Genomic DNA, 26069 nt, shown 5'->3' on the forward strand with positions numbered 1-26069 from the left:
TTAGTTGCTCAGTCGTGTCTAACTGTTTGAGGCCCCGTGAACTGTACGCCTCCAGGCTCCTCTGTCTATGAGATTTTCCAGGTAAGAATACTGGAGTGTGTTGTCATTCCCTTCTCCAGGGGATCTTCCCAACCCAGGGATCAAACCCAGGTCTCCTCAGGTGGATTCTGCCTGAGACACCAGAGAAATCCAATATAATTAATAAATATATGATTAATAGGTAATATAAGGCTTCCCTGATAGCTCGGTTGGTAAAGAATCTGCCTGTAATGCAGGAGACCCCAGTTCTATTCCTGGGTCAGGGAGATCTGCTGGAGAAGGAATGGGCTACCCACTCCAGTATTCTTGGGCTTCCGTTGTGGCTTAGCTGATAAAGAATTTGCCTGCAATGTAGGAGACCTGGGTTCAATCCCTGGGTTGGGAAGATCCCTTGGAGAAGGGAAAGGCTACCCGGACACAACTGAGTGACTTTCCCTTTCACTTCAATAGGTAACATCCCCCAGTTAGTCATCTCACTAACGTTGTTGTTGAGTCACTAAGTCACATCCAACTCTTTGTGACCCCATGGACTGTAGCACACCAAGCTCCTCTGTCCTCCATTATCTCCTGGAGTTTGCTCAAATTCATGTCCATTGAGTCAGTGATGCTAACCATCTCCTCCTCTGCCATCCCCTTCTCCTTTTACCTTCAATCTTTTCCAGCATCAGGATCTTCATTAGCATCATCCAATGAGTCAGCTCTTCATATCAGGTGGCCAAAATATTAGAGCTTCAGCTTTAGCATCAGTCCTTCCAATGAACATTCAGGGTTGGTTTCCTTTAGGGTTGACTGGTTTGTTCTCCTTGCATGTAATTATCAAGTATATTCTCCTAGATATCCTCTGGAAATATTGGGTAATATTTCTTAAATCATCCTTTTGAGATCTGTTATTGGAATCATGCTAAATTTATGGATGAATTTATGGAGAATTTACATTGTGACAAAACTGAGCCTTCAAATTCAATGGAATGGTGTAATCTTTGTCATTGGTCACATCCCTGAGTAAAGTTTATTTCGTGTAGATCCATGCCTATTTCTTGATAACTTAATTCCCAAGGTTTTGGGATTTTCTATTATCATTATGAGGATTTTTTTTTTCTATAACATTCCCTGGAGGAGGAAATGGTAACCCACTCCAATATTCTTACCTGGAGAATCCCATGGACAGAGGAGCCTGGAGGTCATCTACAATCCATGGGGTTGCAAAGAGTCGGACAGGACTGAGCATCTGAGCACACAATATATATATGAAAATATATATCTGCAAATATACCTGAAAATGCCTTTTTTCTATGTCCAATAATTGACCACATCAGTAAAACTATTATTTCTAGCAAGTTTTCTTCCCTGCTTTAATTTTCTGGGGGGTTCCAAGAAGAAAACGTTACCATCTGCTAGTGGCGGCAATCTTATCTCCATTCTAATATCGATGCCTTTTATTTTACATTTTCCTCTTTTCAAATGCCTGCTAAGCTAAGTCGCTTCAGTCGTGTCCGACTCTGTGCGACCCCACAGATGGCAGCCCACCAGGCTCCACTATCCCTGGGATTCTTCAGGCAAGAACACTGGAGTGGGTTGCCATTTCCTTCTCCAATGCATGAAAGTGAAAAGTGAAAATGAAGTTGCTCAGTAAGTGTCCGACTCTTCATGACCCCATGGACTACAGCCTACCAGACTCCTCTGTCCATGGGATTTTCCAGGCAAGAGTACTGGAGGGGGGTGCCATTGCTTTCTCCGTTCAAATGCCTACTGTGGCATATAGCACAATGTTTAAGCCAGGTTTTTTTTTTACTTAATTTTTAATAAGTTATACATTCTCAAAGTTCAAAACTCAAAACAATATATGGTGAAAAAATCTCCTTCCCACGCCTGACACCTCACTGCTTAATTTCAACCTCTTGCCCGCTGCCCCCGCCACCTCTGCCAAGGCGACCTGTTAAGAATTTGCCATGTAGCAGCCTTCCAACTTATCTTTAGGCACAGATTGGCGTGTATTCTTATTTTTCGTCTTTTTTCCACAAAACAGTAGCAAACTACAAACACTGTGCTACTTTCTTCCAAAAGAAAGAAAAAATTCACATAGTTTACTTTGGCGATGCGCACCATACGTTTTTCCAGATGCCTCATTCTGGGTGTAACCAGTTCCCATGTTGACAGCATCTGTTGTTTTTTTTTTTTCCCAGTGTTACAGCACTTTTATTTAGAAGATAGCAGGAGAATCCATCCTCAAAGTGTGAGGGCATGCCAACCCAAAGACTTGAAGGGAAGAGAGTGGAGGAACACGTGGGGGAGGGGGAGAGAAAGAGGGAGAGAGAGAGAAAGAGCCAGGCACGCGGGAGAGGAAGAGAGAGAGAAAGCGCGTTGGCTTCTCCTTTTATATGCTTTTGCTTCCACCTGGGCCTGCCCTATGCAAATTGGGCTTAGCCGGGAGAGCTCTTTGTTCTACCTGAAGTTTTCACTCTGGTCCTCGGACCTTCTTTTGTTCTATTTTCTCGGGCTTTTCCCTTCCTTGTCTTTTAGCCACCGCCATTCTGGACTCCTTTCCCCTATTCTCCCTACCTAACATTCCCCCCTCAAGAGATGGGCAGCCCAATTCTTTGGGAGTAGGGGCGTCGAGGTCTTTCTGGCTACTTCCTGCTGACCTGGGGCGGCGAGGGGTATTGGGCCTCCCCCTCTTGCTAGTCTCAAGCCTCAGAGTCCTCACTGCGGTGTGCATCTAAGGGTGTGTGATATTTTTCATGGTCGGCTGTAGTTTTATGTCTCGGTTGAACTGGCACTGCATGTTGTAGCTTGTTGACCTTGGCAGAGACAAAACAGGTTAGACAATTGACAGTTCATGGAACAATCATAAGCATCATCAATGTAGCATAACAAGGACTAGTAGAGGCATTAGTCATTTTTAAATTCACATGGCAAGGATGGCTCAAGTCCCTCCTCGTTCAGGGATCAGAAGATCTGTCTCCTGTCTGTTTTGGAGTACAGTCCCTACCAAGCTGTGTTGGCTCTTTAGAGCTATCCTGAGAAATCTTATCACCAGAAACTAGATTTTGGGGGTGTTCATTAGAATGGCACTCATTGGTAGTCCTGAATAGGTATCTGAGATCTCCCAGGGGCTCACAGGTGTATTGAGTGTCCTCTTCTGTTTTCTTCCACGGCTTGACTCGTGAGTAGTGAATCCAGGTGTCATGTCCTGGTACCTTGACTGCTGTGGGGGTAGAAAGTATTACAGGGTAGGGGCCCTTCCATGTGGACTGCAGTTGAGCTTTTGGGGACGCACCTTTCCAGACTTTAATTAGGACTTGAGTCCCTGGAGCATATCGTGGTGACTCCTTAGAATCTTTTGGGTCCTGGTTCATACCCCACAAACGTATATCCTGTTGGAATTGCCCCAATGGCCATGGTATAAGACTGGAGGGTCTGAACCTCTGGATCTAGGAAGAGGTCATTGACATAAACAAAAGGTCTCCCATACAGCATCTCATAAGGAATAAGACCAAGTTGTTCCTTAGGGGCAATGCAGGTGTGGAGGAGAGCTATTGGTAAAGCCTCCTTCCATCCCAGGGAGGTCTCCTGGGTTATCTTTTTTATCGCTGATTTTAAGAATTTACTGGCTCTTTCTCCTTTTCCCGAAGATTGAGGCCTCCAGGCACAATGGAGATACTAAGTAATGCCCAATACTTTTGAGACCGCTTGGGTGACCTTGGAAGTAAATGATGTCCCATTGTCACTTTGTAATGACCTGGGCAGACCAAAGCTTGGAATGATTTCATGAAGCAGTTTTTTAACCATCTCCTCAGCCTTCTCAGTCTGGGTGGGAAAGCCTTCAATCCATCCTGTGAATGAATCTATCATGACTAATAGGTATTTATACCCTTGAGAAACTGGCATCTGGGTGAAGTCCATCTGCCAGTCCTCTCCTGGGTAGGCCCCATGTCATTGGATGGGCTGGGCCAGCTTGGGTCTTCAAGCTCCTTGGGGGTTGTTTAATTGGCAAGTGGGACAAGAGGAGACCACCTGTCTTATAGCTGTTTGGAGGCCTGTTCCTCTGAAGGACCTTTCTAGTAATCTTTGGAGGGCCTTTTCTCCTAAATGAGTACTGGCATGTAAGGAGTTAACCAACTTCCATTGGAAGTTCCCAGGCAGAAAAAGGAGTTCCTCCTTTTGGAACCACCCCATATGATCTTCTTGAAAGCCCTCGCTCTTAGCTTTAAGAGTCTCACCTTCAGTATATGAAGGAGTTTCTGGCAAATTAGTCTGTGGAACTAAGGTGGCAACCCCTATTAGGTCATGGTTCTGTAATGCTGCTCTCCTAGCTGCCTGATCAGCTGCTTGGTTCTCTCGTGCCACTTCTGTGTCCCTTTTTGGAGTCCTTTACAGTGGGAGACTGAAACCTCAGTGGGCAGATGGACTGCCTCCAAGAGTCGAAGAATCTGATCAGCATATTTGATTGTGGACCCTCGGGTGGTCAAGTGGCCCCTTTCTTTCCAAATAGCAGCATGTGCGTGTAGCACCAGAAAGGCATACTTGGAATCAGTGTAAATGGCTATTCCTTTTTCCTTTTTCCAGCTCTAAAGCTCAAGTCAGGGCTATGAGCTCAGCTAATTGGGCTGAAGTACCTGGTGGCAGAGGCTTAGCCTCTATGGTCTCAAAATTGGAGACTACTGTATACTCGGCTCTTCTTTTTCCATCCAAGACAAAGCTGCTTCCATCAGTGTACCAGATTTCCTCAGGATTGGTCAGAGGATCTTCCGACAATCCCTCTCAGGGTTTGTCCAGTGGTCCAAGGTTTCTAGACAAGAGTGAAAGGGGAGAGAGCCCTCGGGGGTAGGCAGGAGGGTGGCTGGGTTAAGAACCTCACAAGGGGATATAGTGAGGCCTGGATTTTCCATCAAGATTATTTGATATCTGAGGATTCTTTGATCAGACATCCATAAATGGCCTCTCCCATTTAGGAGTTGTTTTACTTGGTGGCTGGTAAAAATAGTTAGTTTGCCCCCAAAGGAGAGTTTTAAAGCATCTTCTATCATGATTGCAATAGCTGCAAGATTTCGAAGGCAGCGGGGCCAGCCTCAGGTAGTTGGATCGAGCTTTTTGGATAAGTAAGTTACAGGCTGGGGCTCAGATCCCCTTTGAGTTAACACTCCCAAAGCTATTCCCTCTCTTTCATGGACATAACGTTGGAATGCTTTTTCTGGGTCTGGCAACCTCAAAGCAGGTGTCCGAGTTAAGGCCTGTTTTAGTGTAGCCTCTGCCTTGTTTTGAGGAGTTCCCTACATCAGTGGGATTAAATCATCTCATTCCTTTAAGCTTTCATATAAGGGCTGGGCAATTAGACCATAGTTGGGTATCCAGATTCTACAATATCCAGTTAGTCCCAGGAAATCTCACAATTGTTTTTGAGTCGTGGGGGAGGGCAACTGGAAGATCCCTTGTACCTGATCAGAGGACAGCCTCCTGGACCCGTTGTAATCTGAACTCCCAGGTAAGTGACCTTTATCTCGACCATCTGTGCCTTAGCATGGGAGACTTTATATCCCCTTTCTGCCAAGAAGTTTAGAACCTGAATTGCATGTTGTTGGGCACTTTTCTCATCTGGAGAGCAGATTAGTAGGTCATCTATGTATTGTAATATTTTTCCATTAAGTCCCAGGTCCAGATCTAGGAGATCCCGGCTAAAGGCCTGTCCAAACAGGTGGGGGCTATCTCTGAACCCCTGAGGTGATACTGTCCAAGTCATCTGTTGGTATTTTTCTCCTGGGGCCTCCCACTCAAAGGCAAAAAGATATTGGGATTCTTTAGCCAGTGGTATGCAAAAAAATGCATCTTTGAGATTCAAGACTGTAAACCACTTGGCCCTGGGTGGGATTTCTCCCAAGATTACATAGGGATTGGGTGCTGTGGGATGGAGGGGGACTACAGCTTCATTTATGATCTGGAGATCTTGAAACATTCGCCAGGTCCGTCTTTTTTCTTTACTGAGAGGATTGGGGTGTTACATGGCTAACTGGTGGGGACCAGTAACCCACAAGCAAGGAATTTATTTGTTAAAGGCTGTAATCCCTCCCGAGCCTCTCTTTTGAAAGGGTAGTTTTTCCGGTTAGGAAACCGAGTGGGATCTCAGAGGACAATGATGACCGGTTCAGCTTGGTGGGCTCATCCAGGAATCCCCTGGTCCCACACCTGGGGGTTAATTTTGTCCTCCCATAGTTTTTGGTCCCTCTCTATTGGAGAGAGTGTAATGGGTTCTTCAGTAGTAACCAGGAGCTGCAGGGCTCTAGGGGCTGAAAAACTTCCCATTACAGGGGTGGTCCCCAGTTTAGTGAGTATATCTCTTCCCAATAAGGGAGTAGGACACTCAGGGACCACCAGAAACTGGTGGGAAAATATTTGTCCATCCCAGCAACAAAGGAGTGCTCGAGTGAATCTTTTAGTAGTTGCTTTTCCTGTAGCACTCAAAATGGTACAAGTTTGGGAGGAGAAGGCTCTGGAGCAGATCAAGACAGAGTAGGTAGCCCCTGTGTCAACCAAGAAATTCTCGGACCTACCTGCCACATCCAGTTGCACCCTTGGCTCCAGCCCCATGATGGTTATCTGTGACAGGCGGGCTGGCTGGAGCGGGCTGCTTCAGTCCTCTTGAACCATTGTGAGGATAGGCTTGGCGCTTGACCTTGAGGCTTTTGGGTCCCGAGGGCAGAGTGCCGCCCAGTGTCCCAGTTGATGGCATTTGTGGCAAGCCGTTCTAGGAGACTTGTCACAGTTTGGACACTCTTTGGTACAATGTCCCACCTGTCTACAGATTAGGCATTTGCCTAGTGCCTTGTCCTTCAAGGACTCGGGGTTTGCCATAGGGCTTCTCTGGAGGGCAGCCAGCATCTGGGCATGCCTTGTCTCTTCCCTTCTCTCCCTCTCCTGGGCCTTGGCCTCCTCCTGTTCTCTGTTATAAAAGGTATTGATGGCTGTCTGGACCATCTCAGATAAAGAGGCAGCGGGGTCCTGCTGTTGTAGTTGTAACTTAATTCTGATATCTGATGCACAATGGGACAGGAATTTGTCCTTTAAAATCACCTGTCCCTCGTAAGAGTCTAAGTCCAGATTGGTAAACTTTTGGAGGGCCTCTTTTAGCCTTCCCAGAAAGGCAATGGGGTTCCTGAGTCATTGGGCTCCTGAGTTATTGCTGAGACTGGGCACAGTCCCACAAGTAATAGGCTTTCTTCTGTTTCCATGGGTGGACTTCCTTAGCGGGTGAGTCTTTCTGAAGCTTATCCTACCCAAAACTGTTGCAACCTGAGAACCAGGCTTCACCAGGTCAGGGTGCAGACCCCCAGGCAGGCTGAGGCATGACAGCCTCCTAGAGATCGAATCCCTGGGCAGGCTGAGGCATGAACGCCTCCCGAGAATTGGGTTCCTGGGCAGGTCGAGGCGTGATGACCTCCTGGGACACCTGGGACTGGCGGATCCCCGAGCAGGTTGAGGCGTGACAACCTTTCGAGGACCAGATCCCTAGGCCCGTCAAGGCGTGATGACCTCTTGGGACCCCCGGACTGGAGTTGGGTGTCCCCAAGATCTCCAGTGTGACCAGTACTGGGTAGGATTAGGGGGTTTGATATTATAGAGTATTTGCCTCCCAAGGCCAGCTCTTTTCTGGTTGTCTCTCCAGAAGATTGTAGAGGCAACCTTGTGGGTCTGGATGGGGCTTAGGCAAAGAGCATGAAACAGGGGGGAAGAGGGCAGAGCACAACCTTTGAAAGAATGACATAGCACAAGGGTATAATGTAAGCCAATTAAAATCAATTGGGTCCAAGATGAAAAGTAAAATTCAAGTACTTAATCCCAATCTATGAGCCAATAGACACACCCAGAGGTGGCAGAACAGCTCCAAGGCACAGTCAAAAGAGGGAGGAGTGGGTGGTTCCCCAATGGTACGGATGATCCTCCCACTCATTAGCATATGAATTCCACCCCCTCACAAAACCTCAGTTCAGTCACTCAGTCGTGTCCAACTCTTTGCAACCCCATGAATTGCAGCACTCCAGGCCTCCCTGTCCATCACCATCTCCCGGAGTTCACTCAGACTCACGTCCATTGAGTCAGTGATGCCATCCAGCCATCTCATCCTCTGTCGTCCCCTTCTCCTCCTGCCCCCAATCCCTCCCAGCATCAAAGTCTTTTCCAATGAGTCAGCTCTTCGCATGAGGTGGCCAAAGTACTGAAGTTTCACCTTTAGCATCATTCCTTCCAAAGAAATCCCAGGGCTGATCTCCTTCAGAATACACTGGTTGGATCTCCTTGCAGTCCAAGGGACTCTCAAGAGTCTTCTCCAACACCACAGTTCAAAAGCATCAATTCTTTGGCACTCAGCCTTCTTCACAGTCCAACTCTCACATCCATACGTGACCACAGGAAAAACCATAGCCTTGACTAGACAGACCTTAGTCGGCAAAGTAATATCTCTACTTTTGAATATACTATCTAGGTTGATCATAACTTTTCTTCCAAGCAGTAAATGTCTTTTAATTTCATGGCTGCAGTCACCATCTGCAGTGATTTTGGAGCCCAAAAAAGTAAAGTCTGACACTGTTTCCACTGTTTCCCCATCTATTTCCCATGAAATGATGGGACCGGTTGCCATGATCTTCGTTTTCTGAATGTTGAGCTTTAAGCCAACTTTTTCACTTTCCTCTTTCACTTTCATCAAGGGGCTTTTTAGTTCCTCTTCACTTTCTGCCATAAGAGTGGTGTCATCTGCATATCTGAGGTTATTGATATTTCTTCTGGCAATCTTGATTCCAGCTTGTGTTTCTTCCAGTCCAGCGTTTCTCATGATGTACTCTGCATAGAAGTTAAATAAGCAGGGTGACAATATACAGCCTTGACGTACTCCTTTTCCTATTTGGAACCAGTCTGTTGTTCCATGTCCAGTTCTAACTGTTGCTTCTTGACCTGCATACAGATTTCTCAAGAGGCAGGTTAGGTGGTCTGGTATTCCCATCTCTTTCAGAATATTCCACAGTTTATTGTGATCCACATAGTCAAAGGCTTTGGCATAGTCAATAAAATTCCGTGGCCCCAGCCCTTACCCTTGGCAATGGTTCACATCCTGAAGAGCGGCTTCTCTCTGGATCCTAACAAATCCACCTCTTATCACCTTGTCTCTCAATTTTTGCAATGAGACATCAGGGCCTGAGTTTCATTAGTTTTGGCTGAACTTGAGTCCCGGGAGAGAGCTGAAGGACAGGAGGAAAAAGCAGTGGGAAAAACATGCCAAGGAATCCCCTTCATAGCCCGCTGGAAAATTTGCTAAATATCTGACCGGCGCTCACAGTTTCATTGGTCTGATCCTTGGCACAGAGAAGATAAAGGACAGAAGAACCCCCACTGGCTTGTGTAACAGCTACTGGGGCTCAGCAGATGGCACCTTTGGGACATGCTGAGGAGTAGCCTCTCCAGAGTTCCTCAATTGTGCCCCCTGCCGCCCGCCTGTTCGCGGGAGGTTCAAGGAAACAAGAAACGAGAGATTGTAAAGGAATTAAGATTTCGTTAGGCATGTCCCTCCAGCGAGGACCCCTTACCTTAACCGGAGGTCTTCTGGGATCTGAGACTGGGCCACGTGAGCTTTCTGCTGAGTTTGTTTCTCGCTGTCCCGGTTTCCAGCACGATGGGCCTTCCTCTGCACTGGATTTCTTCGCCTTCCGCTTCTAGCGCGGGAGCTTCGCTGAGTTGGGCTCCTGCTGTGCTTGGCCTTTTCCAAGGTTGTTTCAGCCAGGTTAAATCCAAGTCACGGCACCATAGATGTCATGCGAGTGAATATTCCTCAGTTTTTTGTCTCGTCACAACAAAGATTTGGAGCGACAGACATTAAAGCCCTTGGCGCGTCACAGCTCTCAGGTCTTGGACAAACCGTGTTATAGCTTTTAGGCAAATCAGTGTTACAGCTCCATTTTATTTAGAAGATAGCAGGAGAATCCATCCTCAAAGTGTGAGGGCATGCAAACCCAAAGACTTGAAGGGAAGAGAGTGGAGGAGTGCGTAGGGGAGGGGGAGAGAGAGGGAGAGAGCTGTTGACAGCATCTGGACTGTTTCCCATTTTGCTCCTAGACAGTGAATAACCTTATACAAACATCACTACATGGGAGGGCCCACTTACAATTCATTTCCAGGAAGGGAACTGCTGGATCAGAAGATATCACCTTTGTCATCCTTGCAAGTGCTGTCCTGCCCTTTCGAGGGATTAGCCTGGTTGACACTCCCATGAGTAACTGATGACTGATGACCTTCTTCCCAGTTCTCTCATCAGGAAATTGAGTATTAAGCTTTCGATTTTTTGCCAGGCTCCAAAGTGGAAAATGATTTCTCTGCATCTCTGCCTGCATGCTCAGTCATGACTGACTCTTTGCGATGCCATTGACTATAGCCCGCCAGGCTCCGCTGTCCATGAAATTTTCCAGACAAGAATATTGGAGTGGGCTGCCATTTCTTACTATGGGGGATCTTCTCGACCCAGGGATCGAGCCTGCATCTCTTGCATCTCCTGCAACTCTTGCATGTCCTGCAAATGATTCAGTGAAGTTCTAATTTGCATATATTTATTATGAGCAACTTTAGATATCTTTTCCTATGTGTAAGAGCCAATCGAGTTCTTTATCTATGAATTCTTCAACTCTCTTGCCCTTTTTTCTACTGGGCTGCTGGTCAGTTTCTGGGGAATCCTGTATTTGGCGTCACGTTACAGGGTTCATATATGGAGGTCTCTTTATACTAGTTCTGCAACTTCAGCAAATTACTTAACCCTTCCAGTCTGAATTTCCCAGTTGTGTAATGGAATTAGTAATAATTCTGCATCACAGGGTTGGTATACAGCTTAACTAAACTAAGCTTTTTAAATGCTCAGGTTAATGTCTGTCACATTAGAAAAACCATAGGTGATAATTAATGGAAATTAACAGTTGCAATTTTTATTTCCAGTTTGTCATGTCTTCTGGCTTTCCTTATGTCCATTTTTTTTCCTTTCTGTTTTTGCTTTTGAGAAAAGCACATACACACATATTCAAACTTACTAAACACTTTTTACTGTGTCTTCTGGATTTGAGTCTATTAGAAAAGCCTACCCCAATTTCCAGTATGCTTTTTCCAGTAGCCATGTATAGATGTAAGAGTTGGACCATAAAGAAAGATGAGCACAGAAGAACTGATGCTTTTGAACTGTGGTGTTGGAGAAGACTCTTGAAAGTCCCTTGGACTGCAAGGAGACCAAACCAGTAAATCAATCCTGAATATTCATTGGAAAGACTGATGCTGAAGCTCCAATACTTTGGCCACCTGATTCGAAGAACTGACTCACTGGAAAAGAAGCAAAAGGAAAAAGGGTGGCATAGGTTGAGATGGTTGGATGACATCACCGACTCAGTGGACATGAGTTTGAGCAAGCTCCTAGAGTTGGTGATGGACAGGGAAGCCTGGCATACTGCAGTCCATGGGGTCACAAAGAGTTGGACATGACTGAGCAACTGAACTGTATTGACCTAACTTGCAACTTTATAAAAAAATATGTTTTCTTCTACTGCATTTATGGCTTGTTGTTTTTTCTTAAAAGAAAAATCAGTCTTTAATCTATATGGAATATATGCTTGTGCAAGATGGGGGACATGGTTTTTCTGTGGGATGGCTTACCCAGTTATATCAATGGTATTAACTAGTTCATCCTTTCCACTGGTTTAAAATGACATCACATGCTTACTTGTGTGTTTTTGTGTCTGTTTCTGAACTTCCTTTTTCTATTTATATTTATTCTCCATTGGTCTGTCCCATTGCTTGTGAGAACTCTGTTATTTAGGGTTTTAAAACTTTTGGCTACATCATTCACATTACCCTTCTTTTTCAAGGTTTTCCTGGCTGCTCTTATTTTTTCATATCAACATTTGAATTAGCATATATAAATGCCCACAAAGTAGATATCAGAACTTGGTGGAGATCACATATAATTTAACGGAGGGAGACTGACACCTTTATAACATTGAGATAGCCTATCCAAGAAGACGAAATGTTTCTGTGTTCATTACATCTTCTTGTTCCTTCAGAACATTTTGAAAATTCCTTGATAAAAGTATTTCCAATTTCTTATTAAATTTATTTCTAGGTATTTAGTCTTTTTGTTGTTGCAAAAGAGATCTTTTCTCCCATTTTCTCCTAACTGGCTGATTTTTTTCTGAATATGAAAGCTAATAATTTCTGTGTATTAATTTTATGTGATGCTGTCTTCATGAATCCTTTTGTTTGAGCCTTTCAGTTGAGTATTTGATATTTTGCAGATATAAAATTAGTGATAGTATCACATTATTCTTTCCAATTATACACCTTTCTTCTGATTACAAATCTAGTTCTTTTAGTAGAGGGCTAAATAGCAGTGGGTACCCTTATTTTGTTCCCAACTTTAAAAACAGACATTAGTGGCAGAGAAAGATACAACTTATTATGCTGAGGAAGTATCCATCTCTGATGATTAACTTTGTGTGTCAGTGTTTCTGCAAAAGTATTTTAAGGTGATTTTGTTGTTGTTCAGTCACAAAGTCATGTCTGATTCTTTGCAACCCCATGGACTATAGCACACCAGGCTCCTATGTCCTTCACTATCTCCTGGAGTTAGCTCAGATTCGTGTACACTGAGTCAGTGATGCTATCTAATCAGCTCATCCTATGTTGCCCTTTTCTTCTTTTGTCTTCAGTCTTTCCCAGCATCAGGGCCTTTTCTAATGAGTTGGCTCTTCACATGAGGTGGCCACAGTATTGGAGCTTCAGAATCAGTCCTTCCAATGAATATTCAGAGTTGATTTCCTTTAGGATTGACTGGTTTGATCTCCTTGCTATCCAAGGGGCTCTCAAGAATCTTCTCCAGCACCACAATTCGAAAGCATCAGTTCTTCAGCACTCAGCCTTCTTTATGGTCCGACTCTCACATCCATACATGACTATTGGAAAAACGATGGCTTTGACTACGTGCAGCATTGTTAGCAAAATCATGTCTCTGCTTTTTTAACATGCTGTCTAGGTTTGTCATAGCTTTTCTTCCAAGGAGCAAGTGTCTTTTAATTTTATGGCTGCAGACACTATCTGCAATGATTTTGGAGCCCAAGAGAAGAAATCTGTCACTGCTTCCACTTTTTCCCTTTCTATTTTCCATAAAGTGATAGGGCTGGATTCTATGACCTTAGTTTCTTGAATCTTGAGTTTCAACCAGATTTTTACTGTCCTTTTTCACCCTCATCAAAACGTTCTCTTTTTAAGGTGATATTAACATTTAAATCAGTGAATGCTGAGTAAAGCGTATTATACTCAGTAATGTGATTGGACCTGATCCAATCAGTTGAAGGTGTTAGGAGAAAAAGACTGAAGTCCGTGGAGAAAGAGGGAACTATGCCTCAAGAGTGCCTTCAGGTTTGAGCTGCAACATCAGCTTTTCCTTGGGTCTCCAAATTGCAAACCACTTTGGCATTCTTGCCTTGAGAACCCCATGAACAGTATGAAAAAGCAAAAAGATATGACACTGAAAGATGAACACTGTCTTGGTCAGTAGGTGTCCAATATGCTACTGGAGAAGAGCAGAGAAATAGCTTCAGAAGGAATAAAGAGGCTGAGCCACAGTAAAAACAATACTTAGTTGTGGATGTGTCTGGTGGTAAAAGTAAAGTCTGATGCTGTGAAGAACAATATTGCATAAATCTGGACTGTTAGGTCCATGAATTAAGGTAAATTGGAAGTGATCAAACAGGAGATGGCAAGGGTGAACATCAACACTTTGGGAATCAGTGAACTAAAATGGATAGGAATAGGCAAATTTAATTCAGATGACCATTTTATCTACTACTGTGGGCAAGAATCCCTTTGAAGAAATGGAGTAGCCTTAATGGTCAACAAAAGAGTCCAAAATGCAGCATTTGGTTGCAACCTCAAAAATGACAGAATGATCTTAGTAGGCTTCCAAGGCAAACCATTCAATATCACAGTAATCCAAGTCTATGCCCCAACCACTAATGCCAAAGAAGCTGAATAGTTCTATGAAGACCTACAAGACCTTCTAGAACAAAAACAAACAAACAAAAAAAAAGATGTCTTTTTTATCATAGGGGACTGGAATGCAAAAGTAGGAATTCAAGAGATACCTGGAGTAACAGGCAAGTTTGGCCTTGGAGTAAATGAAGCAGGGCAAAACAGAGTTTTGCCAAGAAAACAGACTTTTGCCAAGAAAACACACTGGTCAAAGCAAACACCCTTTTCCAACAACACAAGAGATGACTTTACACATGGACATCACCAGATGGTCAATACTGAAATCATACTGATTATATTCTTTACAGCCAAAGATAGAGAGGCTCTATACAGTCAGCAAAAAGACAGGGAGCTGACTGTGGCTCAAATCATGAACTCCTTATTGCAAAATTCAGACTTAAGTTGAAGAAAGTAGGGAAAACCACTAGACCATTCAGGTCTGACCTAAATCAAATCCAAATAAAAATTTATGTGTGTGTGTGTGTGTGTGTGTGTGTGTGTGTTTAAAGTGTGCACTTTATTGAACTGGTCTCAAGTCAGTGTACAAGAAAGCCCTTGCTGCCTCCACACCTCAACCCGCTTCCAGGGGGACCAAAAGCCTTCATACATCTCAAGCTCGGGGACAAAAATAGAGGGCCATGATGGCTGACCATTCAAAATAAAACAAACAAAAAGAACAAGTATTAAGGCAAAGATTAAAAATAAAATTCATTTTTTGGAGGACATAATTTACACAAAAGCGATGCTATAACCTCCCTTGTGTGGACTCAGGCGAGGGCTGGCCCCTTCTCCTTAGGGAGAAGTGAGATGGCTTTTGGGAAGGCAAAGGACTTCCTGTAACAATGCATCTCACGGTATTTGGAATAACTATTAAAAAAAAAAGTACAATCAAAGTCCTCCACCACATTGTAGAACTTTGGGGATGTTCAATCCAACCAACTGTGGTCACCTTCACCATTCCAGTTTTTAAATCCTGAGTCAAGCGCCAAAAAAAAAAAAAAAAAATTAAAAAAGACAAAAACAAAACAAATAAAGCCATGTCAATCTCATCTCATTTTCTGCACAAGTTAGGTTTTGTCAAGAAAAAGGGTGTAACGCAACTACCAGTCCGCCTAGAAGCATTTGCGGTGGACAATGGAGGGGCCGGACTCGTCGTACTCCTGCTTGCTGATTACATCTGCTGGAAGCTGGACAGCAAGGCCAGGATGGAGTCGCTAATCCACACGGAGTACTTGCGCTCAGGGGACGCAATGATCTTGATCTTCATCGTGCTGGGTGCCAGGACAATGATCTCTTTCTGCATCCTGTCCACGATGCCGGGGTACATGGTAGTCCCGCCAGACAGCACCGTGTTGGCGTAGAGGTCCTTGCGGATGTCAACGTCACACTTCATGATGGAATGGAAGGTAGTTTCGTGAATGCCCAGGATTCCATGCCCAGGAAGGAAGTCTGGAAGAGAGCTTCAGGGCAGCAGAACTGCTCATTGCCGATGGTGATGACCTGCCTGTCCAGCAGCTCGTAGCTTTTCTCCAGGGAAGAGCTGGAGGTCACAGTGGCCATTTCCTGCTTGAAGTCCAGGGCAACGCAGCAGAGCTTCTCCTTGATGTCACGGATGATTTCCCGCTCGGCAGTGGTGGTGAAGCTATAGCCGTGCTCCGTGAGCATCTTCATAAGGTAGTCCGTCAGGTCCTGGCTAGCCAGGTCCAGACGCAGGATGGCATGGGGGAGGGCGTACCCCTCGTAGATGGGCACCGTGTGGGTGACCCCATCATCGGAGTCCATCACGATGCCGGTGGTGCAGCCAGAGACATCAGGGACAGCACAGCCTGGATGGCCACGTACATGGCTGGGGTGTTGAAGGTCTCGAACATGATCTGGGTCATCTCACAGTTGGCCTTGAGGATTCAGGGGGGGTTCAGTCAGCAGCACAGGGTGCTCCTCAGGGGCCACATGCAGCTCATTGTAGAAGGTGTGGTGCCAAATCTTCTCCATGTCGTCCCAGTTGGTGACTATGTTGTGCTTGATGGGGTACTTGAAGGTCAGGATGCCTCTCTTGCTCTGGGCTTCATCATCCACATAGGAGTCCTTCTGGCCCATGCCCACCATCACACCCTGGTACTGGGGGCGCCCCACAGTGGAGGGGAAGATGGCCTGGGGAGCATCATCACCCGCGAAGCTGGCCTTGCACATGCCGGAGCTCGTTGTCGACCACGAGCGAGGCAATATCATCATCCATAGAGAACTGGTTGCTATGTCCACTGGCGGCGAAGACGGAGCAGCGAAGGCGAGAGGCCTGTGCTGGCTGGGCGGCCGCCGTCTCGCGTGGATATACAGTGGAAATGACAAAAAGATTCAAGGGATTAGATCTGATAGATAAAGCACCTGAAGAACTGTGGACAGAGGTTCATAAGGAACAAGAGGAAGCAATCAAAACCCTCCCCAAGAAAAAGAAATGCAAAAAAGGCAAAATGGTTGTCTGAGGAGGCCTTACAAATAGCTGAGAAAAGAGAAGTGAAACACAAAAGAGAAAAGGAAAGGTATACCCATTTGAATGCAGAGTTCCAAAGAATAGCAAAGAGACATAAGAAAGCCTTCTTAAGTGAACAATGCAAAAATAGAAGAAAACAACAGACTGGGAAAGACTATAGCTCTCTTCAAGAAAATTAGAGATACCAAGGGAACATTTTATGCAAAGATGAGCACACTAAAGGACAGAAATGGTATGGACCTAACAAAAGCAGAAAATATTACAAAGAGGTGTCAAGAATACACAGAAGAACTGTACAAAAAAGGTCTTAATGACCGGGATAACCACAATGGTATGATCACTCACCTAAAGCCAGACATCTTGGAACGGGAAGTCAATTGGGCCTTAGGAAGCATCACTATGAACAAAGCCTGTGGAGGTGATGGAATTCCAGTTAAGCAATTTCAAATCCTAAAAGATGATGCTGTGAAAGTGCTGCACTCAATATGCCAGCAAATTTGGAAAACTCAGCAGTGGCCACAGGACTGGAAAAGGTGAGTTTTCATTCCAATCCCAAAGAAAGGCAATGCCAAAGAAAGTTCAAACTACCATACAATTGAGCTCATTTCACATGCTAGCAAGGTAATGCTCAAAATCCTTCAAGCTAGACTTCAACAGTACATGAACTGAGAAATTCCAGGTGTACAAGATGGATTTAGAAAAGGCAGAGGAACCAGAGATCAAATTGCCAACATCTGTTGGATCATAGAAAAAGCAAGGGAATTAACAACAACAAAAAAAAATCTACTTCTGCTTCATTGATTATGCTAAAGCCTTTGACTGTGGATCACAACAAACTGGAAAATTCCTAAAGAGATGGGAATACGAGACCATCTTACCTGCCTCCTGAGAAATCTGTAGGCATGTCAAGAAGCCACAGTTAGAACCAGACATGAAACAGCAGACTGGTTCCAAACTGGGAAAGGAGTACATCAAGGTTACATATTGTCACCTGCTTATCTAACCTATATGCAGAGTATATCATGCGAAATGACAGGCTGGATGAATCACAAGCTAGAATCAAGATTGCCAGGAGAAATATCAATAACCTCAGATATGCAGATGACACCACCCTTATGGCACAAAGCAAAGAGGAACTAAAGAGCCTCTTGATTAAAGTGAAAGAGAACAGTGAAAAAGCGGCCTTAAAACTCAACATTCACCTAGAGGAGAACATAGGCAAAACACTCTCAGACATAAATCACAGCAGGATCCTCTATGATCCACCTCCCAGAATTCTGGAAATAAAAGCAAAAATAAACAAATGGGATCTAATTAAAATTAAAAGCTTCTGTACAACAAAGGAAAATATAAGCAAGGTGAAAAGACAGCCTTCTGAATGGGAGAAAATAATAGCAAATGAAACAACTGACAAACAACTAATCTCAAAAATATACAAGCAACTTCTGCAGCTCAATTCCAGAAAAATAAACGACCCAATCAAAAAATGGGCCAAAGAACTAAATAGACATTTTTCCAAAGAAGACATACGGATGGCTAACAAACACATGAAAAGATGCTCAACATCACTCATTATTAGAGAAATGCAAATCAAAACCACAATGAGGTACCACTTCACACCAGTCAGAATGGCTGCGATCCAAAAATCTACAAGCAATAAATGCTGGAGAGGGTGTGGAGAAAAGGGAACCCTCCTACACTGTTGGTGGGAATGCAAACTAGTACAGCCACTATGGAGAACAGTGTGGAGACTCCTTAAAAAATTGCAACTAGAACTACCTTATGACCCAGCAATCCCACTTCTGGGCATACACACCGAGGAAACCAGAATTGAAAGAGACACATGTACCCCAATGTTCATTGCAGCACTGTTTATAATAGCCAGGACATGGAAACAACCTAGATGTCCATCAGCAGATGAATGGATAAGAAAGCTGTGGTACATATACACAATGGAGTATTACTCAGCCGTTAAAAAGAATTCATTTGAATCAGTTCTGATGAGATGGATGAAACTGGAGCCAATTATACAGAGTGAAGTAAGCCAGAAAGAAAAACACCAATACAGTTTACTAACACATATATATGGAATTTAGGAAGATGGCAATGACGACCCTGTATGCAAGACAGGAAAAAAGACACAGATGTGTATACCAGACTTTTGGACTCAGAGGGAGAGGGAGAGGGTGGGATGATTTGGGAGAATGGGAATTCTAACATGTATACTGTCATGTAAGAATTGAATCGCCAGTCCATGTCTGACGTAGGGTGCAGCTTGCTTGGGGCTGGTGCATGGGGATGACCCAGAGAGATGTTGTGGGGAGGGAGGTGGGAGGGGGGTTCATGTTTGGGAACGCATGTAAGAATTAAAGATTTTAAAATTTAAAAAAAATAAAAAATTAAAAAAAAAAACAACAAAAAACTCAACATTCAGAAAAACTAAGATCATGGCTTCCAGTCCCCTCACTTCATTGCAAATAAATGGGGGGTAGGGGAGAATGGAAAGAGTGGCAGATTTTTTTTTCTTGAGCTCCAAAATCACTGTGGATGGTGACTGCAGCCATGAAATTAAAAGACACTTGTTCCTTGGAAGAAAAGCTATAACAAAGCTAGAGAGCATATTAAAAAGCAGAGACATCACTTTGCCAACAAAGTTCTTTACAGTCAAAGCTATGGTTTTTCCTGTAGTCATGTATGGATGTGAGAGTTGGACCATAAAGAAGGCTGAGCCCCAAAGAATTGATACTTTTGAACTGCGGTGCTAGAGAAGGCTCTTGAGAAGCCCTTGAACTGCAAGGAGATCAAACCAATGAATTTTAAAGAAAATCAACCCTGAACATTAATTGGAAGGACTGATGCTGAAGCTCCAATACTTTGGCCACCTGAAGCTCCAATACTTTGATCCAACTTATTGCAAAAGATTGAGGGCAGGAGGAGAAGGCGGAGACAAAGGATGAGATGGTTGAACAGCATCACTGACTCAATGCACATGAGTTTGAGCAAGTTCAGGGAGATGGTGAAGGACAGGGAAGCCTGATGTGCTTCAGTCCAAGGGGTCACAGATGCGACTGAACATATCCATTTGAAATAGAGCAGGAGCCTATGGTCCTTCCCTTCCCTCCATTTCATCTATGGAAAACTTTAGCCAGAGATTAATTTTAATCAGAGAATTGAGAAATGTGGAAACAAAGGGAAATGATCAAAGGAGACAAAATAATAATAGTGTAGTCATTAAGCATAGTCAAAAACCTTTAGTGTTTTCTCAAGAGCTATAGATGGGCTTCCTTGGTAGCTCAGCTGGTAAAGGATCCTCCCGCATTTCGGGAGACCTGGGTTCAATCCCTGGGCTGGGAAGATCCTCTGGAGAAAGGAATGGCTACACACTGCGGTATTCTGGCCTGGAGAATTCCATGGACTGTATACTCCATCCAGTTGCAAAGAGTCAGACACGACTGAGCGACTTTCACTTTCATAGATAATATTCTGAGCCATGTCCTGTGAGCTGTCCTATAGATACCAAAACACCAGGTGGAGAATTTAACTACATGATGACCAGACTGTCCCCAGGACATGAGCTGCCATACATCCGAGAACTGGCTGCAAAGAAATGGGAACAAATGGACCCTGGAACTGAAGACTAACTGTACCTAAAACAACCAAGATGATGCTGGTCAGAGCACTGATGACCAATTTGAAGACGACTTAGAGATGACTCTGTTGTGTCTGCATGTAGACCCTCCCCTAGTCTGTCTATAAAAGCTCTCATCCCTGTTTGTCAGGGTAGGGAGGAGTCAGCCTTTGGACAGATGTCCACCACTCTTCCCCTCGAGTGCTGGCATCTGAAATAAAGCCAACTTTCCTTTCCACCAGTCTGGCCTGTTTCTTGGCTTTTGAGAGGCAAGCAGCCAGACCCACACACCTCTTTTAGTAATATATTCAGTTGGTGATGCCATCCAACCATCATATACTTTGTCGTCCCCTTCTCCTCCGGCCCACAGTGAACTCAGGATGACTCTGTGCAGACTGTCTGCTGATGCGTGGGCCTCTGCTGGTTGTTTGGCCTGAGGCTTATCAGCACTGGAGCCTGCAGCTTGTTGGGTGGGTCCGGGTCTTAGTACCAAAGTGTGGACCTTTGAGAAAGCTCACTCCAATCAGTATTCCCTGTGTCTTCCACTACCAGTGTCCTTGCCCCCACAGTGAGCTATTGTTGACCTTCACCTCCCCAGGAAACTGTCCTTAGGGAGGTGGAGCCCAGGTTCCCATGGAGGTACTGCTTTGTTTTGGGTCCCAGTGCACGTGAGACCCGTGCACACCCTCCAAGAGTGGATTCTCTGCTTCCCCCAGCTCTGTGGGGCTCTTTACTCAAGCCCTGCTGACCTTCAAGGCTAAATGCTCTAGGGGTTCTTCCCCTCAATGCCAGACTCTCAGACTGTCTTGGAGGGCTATCTTTCTATGGGAACATCCCTTTGTAGTGTGTGTGGGTTTACTGCTTTTTGGCACGAGGGCTGCTTTTAGTATAGATGTCTGCCATCTCTTTTCCCAGTGTGTGCTGGCCATTATCCCCTTGATAGCAGGTGTGGCTGACATTGAGACCAGAGCACTGCATCCTGAACAGGGCATTTGCTTTGCTGTGTGGGTGCCACCACCTTATCAGAGGCAGGATCTGCTCCCTAGTTGTTGGAAGAGAAGCCCTCAGATCTGTTTCTTAGCTGTGTTTCTGATCTAAGGTGTGAGGAAGGTGGGACTGGAGCACTCCCAAAGGGAAAGAAACCACTGAGTATTCCTGTTGCTGTTGTTCAGTCACTAAGTTGTGTCCAACTCTTTGCAACCCCATGGACTGTAGCATGCCAGACTTCCTTGTCCTTCCCCATCTCCCTGAGTTTGCTCAAACTCATGTCCCTTGAGTCAGTGATGCCAACCACCTCATGCTCTGTTTTCCCCTTCTCCTCCTGCCCTCAATCTTTCCCAGCATCAGGGTCTTTTCCAATTAGTCGGCTCTTCACATCAGGTGGCCGAAGTACTGAAGCTTCAGCTTCAGTATCAGTCCTTCCAATGAATATTTCCTTCAGGATTGATTGGTTTGACCTCCTTGCTGTCCAAGTGACTCTCAAGAGCCTTCTCCAGCACCACAGTTCAAAAGCATCAGTTCTTTGGGGCTCAGCCTTCTTTATGGTCCAACTCTCACATCCATACCTGACTACAGGAAAACCCATAGCTTTGACTATACAGACCTTTGTCAGCAAAGCGATGTCTCTGCTTTGTAATACACTGTCTAGGTTTTTCATAGTTTTTCTTCCAAGGAGCAAATGTCTTTTAATTTCATGGCTGCAGTCACAGTCCACAGTGATTTTGGAGCCCAAGAAAATAAAATCTGCCACTGTTTCCATTTTTCCTCCATCTGTTTGCCATGAAGTGACGGGACCAGATGCCATCTGAACGTTTCTGAACGTTGAGTTTTAAGCCAGCTCTTTTTCTCACCTCTGGAGCACTCTGTGGGAGTGCCCTGACGTGTCACCTTTCACCCACTGTGCAAGTTCTCAGATTACATGGTTGTTGGCACAGCTCTTAGCCCCACCTAAACCATGGCTATGCTGGCAAGTGGCCCCAGAGACTCTCAGGAGTTGCTTTCATCAGGTCACCAACACAGATTCACTGAAGTCAGATTCCAGGATTGCAGTATCATGGCTCTGCATCCGCTGTGGGCACTATGGGGGCAGCACAGTTCCTGGCCTGGCCCTGACCCCATGTGTACATGCCCGTAAAGTCTACAACTGCCAAAGATGACCTGTCTTGGCTACGGGAGCACTCGTCCACTCACATGTTCTGTGTGCTCAGTTACTCAGTCCTGACTCTTTGTGACCCCATGTGCGGCAGCCTGCTAAGCTCCACTGGCCATGGGATGTTTAAGGCAACAATACTGGAATGGCCATTCTCTCCTCCCCAGCAGATGTTCTATAGGTGCTAGGTTTACAAAGCTGGTCATGGGGGTGGCAGTTTGCACAGCTGAGAGAAGAGATTTCAACTTTTCTTCTTTAATTGCATGGCCCCTGGGGCTCAGCTGTGGGTAACCCCACCTCTGCATGTGGACCACCCACAGAGGTCTGCTTCCGGAGGCTGCCATGGAGCACAGGAGTCTGCCCCAGAAAGGAGGGGGCGTGGAGGCAGCGGTGGTCAGGGTCGAGAGAGCATCTGCTCTGGTGGGGACAGGGGTGGAGGAGGAGGCAGCAGCAGCTGGGGTCATGAGAGTCCCAGTAGGGGCTGGTTGTGCAGGGGGGCTGGTGGCCAGGTGCGTGAGGGAGCTGGCTCCAGCAGCGATAGGTCACGTGGGGGAGCCTGTGGCTGCAGGTGCAAGAGACTGCAGGCTCTGGTGGGGGCCTTCCCTAGTGGCTGGGGAGGCAGAGGCTGGGATGTGGGGAGAGGCTGTAGTGGCGGCCCCCACTCCTTGCACATCACTTGACATCTGCGCTTTCTTCACAAGCATTCCTGGTTGTGGAACTCCTCATTCCCATCCCCCAAGGCTGTCTCTTCTCAGCCAACAGCAGGGCCCTGCCCAGGTCTGCTCTCCAAACCCCATGTTCCAGCACCAGCGCCCTTCCCAACCCACCTCTGTGCACACCAGTGAACACATGTCAGACTGGGATGTGCAGGGCCGTGGCACGCCCCTCTGTGTGGGTCTCACTCTGTCCTGCCTGCCATGGACCGGTTGCTGCACTCTCCACTGCCTGCCCCTGATGGTCCCCTTCTGTCCTGACTGATCGCCTCACTGGTGGGGGGGCTTCCCCGCATGAAGGAACCTCTCTTTTCATGGCTGATCACCCCACCAGTGAGGGGGCTCCCCCACATGAGGGAACCTCTCCTCTCTTTCGGCTCATGCCCCCAACCAGGGACACAGGTCCTGTCCCACTTCATCGCCTCTTTCTTTTCCCTTCTTCTTTCTTACCTGGTTATGTGGGAATCTTTCTTGTCCTTTTAGGTGTCTGAGGTCCTCTGTGTTTAGAGGTGTTCTGTGGCACTTGTCCCATTTGTAGATGTCTTCTCGATGCATCTGTGGTGGTGGGCGGGGCGGGGGGGAGAGGCAAACAGGAGATGAACTCCACCTCCTCCTACTCCGCCATCCTGATTCTTTTTTTATTTGCCTCATTTCTGTCTACTGAGTTCCTGTTAGGTTTTCTTGAGCGTCTGTTTTCTCTGGGGCTTCTATGAGTGACTCCATCTTTTTTTCCCCCAGGCCGTTTTTGAGTTTGATCAGCTTCCCGTGTCCTCCCTTTCCTTATTCCCCATTCAAATTGCTTTTGGTCCTAAGCCCAAACCCCTCTGCACTCACCTGGATTGTTCTAGCCACCTGTCCTCTGGGCTTTTGAGCTGGTTCCCTTATTTGTCTCCTTGTCCTCAGCCTCTCCCATCCTGAACCCACCTTCCCTATGAGTTGGACCACTCCCAACCTAAACACTTCCATGGCTTGCAGCAGCCACAGGAGAAAAATCCATATGTAAGCACTCAAGACCAGCCCCAGTTTGACCTAACTCTACCTCTTCCAGGGCACACCTGTCACACTCCCATGCCTGGAACAATCAGCGAGTTGTGTAATAACAGCTGGCACACATCAAACTTCAAACAACCAGAACATACGCCAGCCCATGCCAGCTGCTGCGGGCTGGCTAGATCTGCCCCCTTGAGAGCAGAATGCATGAATAGTGGAGGAAGGGATTCAACCTGGCTCCCAGTTTCAGAAAGAACCAGTTCTAACCCATGCTAGAATAACAATAATTTGTCCTGGCTTAGGAATGTGAAAGGATAGGATCTCAGATTCCTGCCCAGCAACCATGACAGTACCCAGTCCATGTTTTGATTGTTTGAATAACATATTCTGTTACCTCTATGCTTTTCTCTGCAATTTCACTATTTCTTTGGTTCCTTCTGGCCACCTCATTAGATAGCTGGAGCAGACAGCATCCCCATGTTATAGGAAGTGAAGGGTCTGTTGAGTCAGGGATTTAAATACTTTTCCAGTGAAGCTATTCAAATTCACACTCCACTCAGCAGAGGATGAAATCAGTCGTCTGGCTAATGTTATTATCATTATTATTATTATTATTTTAAGACCTTGCTAATTTTAAAGAGCTCAAACCAGTAAATCCTAAAGGAAATCAACGCTGGATAGTCATTGGAAGGACTGTTGCTGAAGCTCCAATACTTTGGCCACCTGATGTGAAGAGCCTACTCATTGGAAAAGACCCTGATGCTGGGAAAGATTGAAGGCAGGAGAAGAGGGCGACAGAGGATGAGATGGTTGGATGGCATCATCAACTCAATGGACAAGAATTTGAGTGAATTTTGGGAGACAGTGAAGGACAGGGGAGCCTGGTGTGCTGCAGTCCATGGAGTCGCAAAGAGCTGGACACAACTTAGTGACTGAACAACAACATCAACATCTTTAAAAGAGAAGAAAGTGAATCCAAGCAACAGAACTCCCCCTCCATCCAGGAACAGCAAAACTGAGATTTTCCTCTTGGTGCTTTATTGGGGAAACCCCAAGAGACTTTTTTAAAAGCTGGTAAATAAATACACAGTCAATGAAATCATCACAGGGAGGGGAAGAAGGAAGAGGCGTTCCCTTCAGTTACCGTTAAAACAAATCCAAGGCTTATCAATCTATTTGCTCATTCATTGTGTCCAGTCATTGAACAAATATTGAGGGAGTGCCAGCTGAGACCAGCCCTATCCGAGGCCCCTGGGATTCTACTGTGAACAAGTCAGGGACCCTATCTATCCTCATGGAACTTGCTGTCTGGTGGAGAGAGGTTTACACTCCAGATGATAAGCCAGTTAACAAAAATGCCGAAAATACTGCCGAAAATGTCTAAAACACTGTTGGGCAGTACTCAGTGCCGCGGAGGAGATTAAAAGTAGGGGAAGGGAGAGCAACAGGGAGGGGAAGAGCTGGTTTAGGTAAACATCATGGCCTCCCATCCCATCACCATGGCCCGTTTCCACAAAATGCCACAGGCTGCCCTTCTGTGGCTCCCCCACCTTCAAGGCTACCCTAGAGATCCATGCTCCATCCATCCAGCTCTCACCTGCACAAACTCTGGGAGAGGCCAGAGAGAACTCCAGGGCTGATCCTTCCAGGAGACAGCACGGAGGTTCAGCAGGCACAGCTGTGCCCCACCAGCCCCAAGTGGGAGTGCCTGCCACACTGTGCCCTGGTGGCACTGGCCAGGCCAGTTCAGTCCCCCTCACACCCCCCTGCTCACCATTACCCCACCAGAGGCAGCCTCTAGTTCACACACCAGGAAGCATTAGCTGGGCATGACTGTCTGTCTAGAAGGAAGGGGTGGGAGGAACAGGCTATCTCTGTGACCCAGTTCCCTGATTATGAGCATCCCTTCTCCCATAAACCCCCTCATAAGCTGTCCCCACCCCGCCCCTCCCATCCATCAAGACCCGATGTAGGCACACCCCAGGTAGACCCTCTTACCTCCCCTCCCTGCCACACCTTGAC

At 45.9% G+C, this 26069-nt stretch overlaps 1 long non-coding RNA gene and 1 pseudogene across 3 annotated transcripts; both read right to left on the reverse strand.

The window, feature by feature from the left end:
* LOC108636436 lies at positions 11332 to 24097 on the reverse strand. Of its 2 annotated transcripts, none has more exons than XR_001918395.1 (3): positions 23892 to 24097; positions 23508 to 23612; positions 11332 to 11376 (listed from the first exon to the last, which is right to left on the reverse strand). It is a non-coding gene; the product is annotated as an uncharacterized LOC108636436 (long non-coding RNA). The 2 variants fall into 2 exon arrangements; XR_001918394.1 differs by lacking the exon at positions 11332 to 11376 and adding an exon at positions 16940 to 16977.
* LOC102180084 lies at positions 14771 to 16614 on the reverse strand (annotated as a pseudogene). The gene has a single exon (XR_309759.3). The product of XR_309759.3 is annotated as an actin, cytoplasmic 1-like (transcript).

Source organism: Capra hircus, chromosome 1, assembly GCF_001704415.2.
Source record: "Capra hircus breed San Clemente chromosome 1, ASM170441v1, whole genome shotgun sequence".
Taxonomy (NCBI): domain Eukaryota; kingdom Metazoa; phylum Chordata; class Mammalia; order Artiodactyla; family Bovidae; genus Capra; species Capra hircus.